Consider the following 6,530-nt stretch of genomic DNA (forward strand, 5'->3'; position numbering starts at 1 on the left):
TATTTATTTCACAGCAACTGTCACCATCTGATAATTGTATGATTTTTTTCTCCTTATAATCTTTCTCCATTGTAGAACTACAGGGAACATTGTCAATCAGCACCCTCTACTCTTTGCCTAGATGTTGGTCAAACCTCAATTTATATTTCCCAAATATATGACAGAATTTCTCATTAAAAGTATAGAATGCATGACCACTTGAACAAAAGGCTGAATGCAGGATAGGAATTCCTATTCAGAGGTAGCATGGGGGGTCAATTAAAGAGGAAAGTTTCACACAAATTTAATAGTTTTTTTTTTTCAAATGCAAAATATAAATACTAGAATTTCAACTAAGTCACCAATGAAAATTCTTGAGAAACTTAGTTATACTATTTTTTTTTCTGGCAGTCACCTCCAATACATGCAACTAGGGAATGACACATGAATTTCAGAATTGCTTCTTCTAGGATTATCAAAGGAAACAGAACGGCAGTCCCTCATACTTGGGCTTATCTTCTCCATGTACCTGATCACTGTATTTGGATATCTGCTCCTCATCCTGGCTGTTATCTCAGACTCCTATCTCCACATGCCCATGTACTTTTTTCTCTCCAACCTGTCCTTTACAGACATCTGTTTCACCTCCACCACCATCCTAAAGATGCTGATGAATGTAAAGACAAAGATCAAAGTTATAACCTATAAATGTTGCATCACCCAGATATAATTTTCCTACTCTTTGCTTCACTGGAAAACTTTCTTCTTGCTGCGATGTCCTATGACTGCTTTGTGGCTATCTTCCACCCTTACACTACAGTCATCATGAAACTCTGGCTCTATGAATTGTGGTTCTGGTGTCCTGGATGATAAGTGTCCTGAATTCCTTGTCATAGAGCCTAATGGTGGTGTGGCAACCCTTCTGTACAAAAGTGGAAATCTCCCACTTTTTCTGTGAAATTAATCAGGTGGCCCAACTTGCTTGTTCTGACACATTTCTTAATGACACGGTGACGTATTTTGCAGCTGAGATGTTGCATGGTGCTTCCCTCAGTGGGATTCATTACTCATATTCTAAAATAGTTTCCGCCACATGAGAAATCACACCAGTGCAGGGGAAGTATAAGGCATTTTCCACTTGTGCATCTCACCTCTCAGTTGTCTCATTATTTTATTGCACAGTCTTAAGCATGTACTTTAGCTCTGCTGGTACTCACAGCTCACACACAAGTGCAATTGCCTCAGTGATGTACACTGTGGTCACACCTATGCTGAACCCCTTCATCTACAGTCTGAGGAACAAAGACATAAAGAAAGCTCTGAAAAGAATCATTGGGATAACTGTTACGTAAGGGCTAATTGTCCTGGGACTGAAGGAGTGCCTATTATTTTAGGGCTCAAAATTCAGAGATAGGTATTGCTATCCTCTGATCAGATTGTTGAATAAGAAATTTCTCCTTCTATTTTTGCTGAAATTTCCATTTATTTGAACTAAACTCCTCTACACAATTTAAATCATTCATTTTGTAAAGCTTCTTTGGTGTATAAACAGCTTCCCCTTTGTCCACATTCATATTTATAAGTAAATTTTCACATTCCAAAGTTTTTCCCAAGCTTGGATCAGAAATATCTGGTAGTTCCTGTTGTAGCTCAGCAGGTTAAGAACTTGACTAGTATCCATGGGTATATGGGTTTGATCCATGGACTAGCTCAGCCGGTTAAGAATCCTGTGTTGCTGCAAGCTGCAGGCATAGGTCACAGATATGGCTTGGATATCATGTTGCTCTCACTGTTGTGTAGGCCAGCAGCTGCAGCTCCAATTAGACCTCTAGCCTTGGAACTTCCAGTGCTACTGGTGTGGCTGTAAAAAGAGAAAGAAGAAAAAATAATAAATATTTGAAAAATTGCATATCTTATATAGGTCAAATTGGATTTCTTAAAAATAATTTTGTTCTCAAATGACCTGTATCATATCATGTAATTTTCCCTAATTTTCCTGAAGGGACAATCATGAGGTATAAGACTTACATGGGCAAAAAACTATACTTGTCAACTATGATCATTTATGTGATATCATTGTAGAGGAAAATGTGAAGTTCAGATTTTACTTTAGTCTATCACTTCTTTCATTATAACCTTAACCTCTCTTCTTCAAAATATAGACTGTAACATTGCTCCATTTAATTCTCAGCCTTTTGAAGTGTTACTATTGGCTAAGAATGTCTGAGGCACTAACCTAGTCTTGTGCTACTTATGACAAGACCACACAGATATTTCTCTGACCAAGTCTATGCTGTGACTGGATTGGCCCTGTGGTTCTTATTATGAATGCAAGATACATTTCAGCAATATCTATTGGGGAAATTAAAAAAAAAAATAAATTCACAAGTCCTAGAGGGTACACAGCATGCCCAAGGGCCAAGTAGATAGGTCTCTGGTAGAGATCTAAAGAGATGGAGAGAAGAATAAGGCATCAACTAGGGGATCTGCCTTATTGGGTTCAGGGGTGGGGGAGTGGCTAGGATTCTGCTAGTTCACACTTTATTGGTGAATTTAAAACATAAGCGTGGAATTAGGGCATTCAAGTGGAAATTAGGTTCACACATGCTACCCCGTATATATTTACTCAAGGCTTTTTAAAAGAGGAAGTTCATAGGTGGGAGTGGCCTATGTATTTATCTAGTATCTATGTCATTCAGCTGACAATATGATTATTTGACATGATTACTTTTTTTTTGTTTTTTGTTTTTGTTGTTTTCTTTTTGGTTTTTAGGACTGTGTCTACAGTGTATGGAAGTTCCCAGCCCAGGGGTTGAATCAGAGCTTCAGCTGCCAGCCTACACCAGAGCCACAGGAGTGCAGGCTGAGCTGTGTCTGTGACCTACACTGGAGCTCACAGCAACACCAGATCCTTGACTCACTGAGCGAGGCAAGAGACTGAAACCACATTCTCATGGATATAGTCCGTTTTGTAATGACCTGAGTCACAACAGGAACTCCAACATGGTTAGCTCTGAAATGGATGATTCAGAAAACAAAAGCTGAATTTCAGGTGCTTATATAAAAAAAACTTAATGTCAGATACTAACACTGCAAGCATGCCTTCTTCTGGTTTTATTTCACTATTCACCTTAGTGTCCAGAATGTCTACCATAGTCATTGGCAAAAATTTGATTATCAAATATATATCTTCCAATGAAGTCTACAAGAAAAGACAAATTATGATAAATTGACTGATATGATCTTAGTGTTAATTTACAGATGACCATAAATATAAGGAAGCAAAATGTCAAACAACACATTTTGGTACTAAGCAAAATATTTCCTTTCATACTTCACATTGATTTATTAAAGCATGGAGGTTGTAGAGGCCACAGGTTGAAGAGGTGAGGAATTGGTTATCACATGTTATGTCTTTATTTATTATCATTCTATTTCTGCTTGAAAACTTCTAATGCTATCTACTATACAACTCTACTGTTCAAGGAAATATTTCCCATTTTAATTTTTTATTATTTTATTTGAGTATAGTTGACTTACAAAGTTGTATTAATTTCAGGTGTACAGCAAAATTATTATGTCAAACATATACATATATCTATTTTCCCCATATAGGTTAATACTGATTAAGTATATTTCTCTGTGCTATACAGTAGGTCTTTGTTAATTGTCTATTTCAAATACAGTGATGTGTGTATGTTATACTCATCCTTCCAATTTATTCATCCCCCTCCCATGGATTCCACGATGGTATTTGCAATAGCCAAGACATGGAAACAACCTAAATGTCCATCGACAGAGGAGTGGATAAAGAAGATGTGGCACATATACACAATGGAATATTACTCATCCATTAAAAGGAATGAAATAATGACATTTGCAGCAACATGGATGGACCTAGAAATTATCATGCCAAGTGAAGTCAGTCAGACAATGAGACACCAACATCAAATGCTATCACTTACATGTGGAAAAAAAGGACACAATGAACTTCTTGGCAGAACAGATACTGACTGACAGACATTGAAAAAATAGTCTCCGGAGGAGACAGTTTGGGGGGTGGGGGGATGTGCTGGGGGTGTGGAATGGAAATCCTATAAAATTGGATTGTGATGATCATTGCACAACTATAAACATAATAAATTCATTGAGTGATAAAAAGAGAAATTTGTGTTAGATTCTGTTTTATAAATAAGTTATTTTGTATCTTTTTTTGATTCCTCACATAAGTGATATCCTTTGATATTGTCTTCCTCTGACTTCCTTAACTTAGTATGATTATCTCTAGGTCCATCCATGTTGCTGCAAATGACATTATTTTGTTGTTCTTTATGGCCGAGTAATGCTCCATTGTATATATGAACCACATTTTCCATTGATAGACATTTAGGTTGCTTCCATGTCTTGGCTATCTTAAATACTGCTGCAATGAATAACGGGATATTCATTATACCTCCCTGGAGTTCATGTATCTTCTTGAACAATAGTTTTCTCAGATAGATACCCAGGAGTAGGATTCCTGGATCATATGTTAGTTCTATTTCTATAATCACTTATTTAAGGAAACTTCATGCTGTTCTCCACAGTGGTTGCACCAATTTACATTCCAAACAAAAGTGTAGGAAGTTTCCCTTTTCTCTGCACTGTCTCCAGCATTTATTGTTTTGTAGACTTTTAGATGATGGTCATTTTGGCTGGTGTAAGGTTGTACCTCATAGTAATTTTGATTCGCATTTCTCTAATAATTAATGATGTTGAGCATATTTTCCTGTGTTTTTTGACCATGTGCATGTCTTATTTGAAGAAATGTATATTTAGCTCTTCTGACAATTTTTAAATTTTTTTTTATATTGAGCTGCATGAAAGGATCACATGTTTTGGAGATTAGGCCCTTGTAGTTTGCATCATTTGCAAAATTTTCATCTATTCAATGGGTTGTATTTTCATTTTGGTTTTTTATGGTTTCCTTTATTGTGCAAAATCTTTTTATATTAATTAGGTCCCATGGGTTTATTTTTGTTGTTATTATCATATACTAGGAGGTGAATCTAACAAGATGTTGCTGTGATTTGTGTCAAAGAGAATTCTGCCTATGTTTTCCTCTAGGATTTTATAGTATCTGGCCTTACTTTTAGGTCTTTAATCCATTTTGAGTTTATTTTTGTGTTTGGTGTTAGAGAGTGTTTGAAATCTCTTCCTTCATATGTAGATCTTCTGTTTTCCCATCTCTATTTATTGAAAAGGCTATCTTTCTTCCACTGTATATTCTTGCCTCCTTTGTCATGGATTAGTTGATGATAGGTGAGGGGATTTTTTTCTGTTTATCCTGTTACACTGATCTATATGTCTGTTTTTGTGCCAGTAGCATATGGTTTTGATGACCCTAGCTTTGTAGTGTGGTCTGAAGTCAGGGATCCTGAGTCCTCCAGATCCACTCTTCTTTCTCAGGATTAGCTTTGGCTATTTGGGGTCTTTTGTGTTTCCATACAAATTAAAAAAATTGTCCTAGTTTTGTGAAAAATGCCAATGGTAATTTGATAGGGATTGTATTGAATCTATAGATCACCTTGGGTTTTATAGTCATTTTGGCAATACTGATTCTTCCAGTCCAAGAGCATGGTATATCTTTCCATCTGTGTCATCTTTGATTTCTTTCATCAGCATCTTATAGTTTTCAGAGTACAGGTCTTTTGACTTTTTAGGTAGGTTTATTCTTTTTGAGGCAATGGCATATGGGATTGTTTCCCTAACTTCTCTTTCTGATAAATTCATGTTAGTATATAGAAATGCAGCCAATTTCTGTTTCATAATTTTGTATCCTGCAACTTCACCAAATTCATTGATGATCTATAAGAGTTTTCTGGTAGTGTCTTTCAGTTATCTAGGTATATAATCATGTAATCTATGAATACATATAAGTTTTAGTTCTTTTACAATTTAGATTCATTTTCTTTCTTTTCCTTCTCTGGTTGCCATGGCTACAACTTCCAAAACTAGGTTGAATAACATCAGTGAAAGGGTACATCCTTTTCTTGTTCCTAATACTAGCAGAACTGCTTTCAGTTTTCACTTTTGAGAATGATTTTAGCTGTGGGTTTATCACATATGGCTTTTATTATGCTGAGTTATTTTCCCTCTAGGCCCACTTTCTGGAGAGTTTTTTATCAGAAGTGAGTATTGAACTTTGTCAAAAGGTTTTCTGCATCTATTGAGATGACCATATGGTTTTTACTTTTTAGTTTGTTAATGTGATATATCACACTGACTTGTGGATATTGATTTGTGGATATTGAAATATCTATGCATCCCTGGGTTAAATCCCCCTTGATCATGTTGTATGGTCCTTTTAGTATATAGTTGGCTTTGGTTTGGTAATATTTTCTTGCATATTTTCACATGTATGTTCACCAGTGATATTGGCCTGTAATTTTCTTTCCTTTTTTGTGGTATCATTATTTGGTATTTGTATCAGAGCGATAGTGGCCTTATAGAATGTGCCTGGGAGTGTTCCTTCACCTGCAATTTTTTTGGAAGAGTTTCAGAATAATAGG

General features: G+C 35.9%; 1 pseudogene; it reads left to right on the forward strand.

The window, feature by feature from the left end:
- Positions 1 to 430: 430 nt before the first annotated feature.
- LOC146405458 (olfactory receptor 7A17-like) lies at positions 431 to 1,331 on the forward strand (annotated as a pseudogene).
- The last annotated feature ends 5,199 nt before the right edge of the window (positions 1,332 to 6,530 follow it).

Source organism: Sus scrofa, chromosome 2 (genome assembly GCF_054392235.1).
Source record: "Sus scrofa isolate SSC_HxYL_T2T_F1_AM1 chromosome 2, Sscrofa_HxYL_maternal_Yorkshire_Landrace_v2.0, whole genome shotgun sequence".
Taxonomy (NCBI): Eukaryota; Metazoa; Chordata; class Mammalia; order Artiodactyla; family Suidae; genus Sus; species Sus scrofa.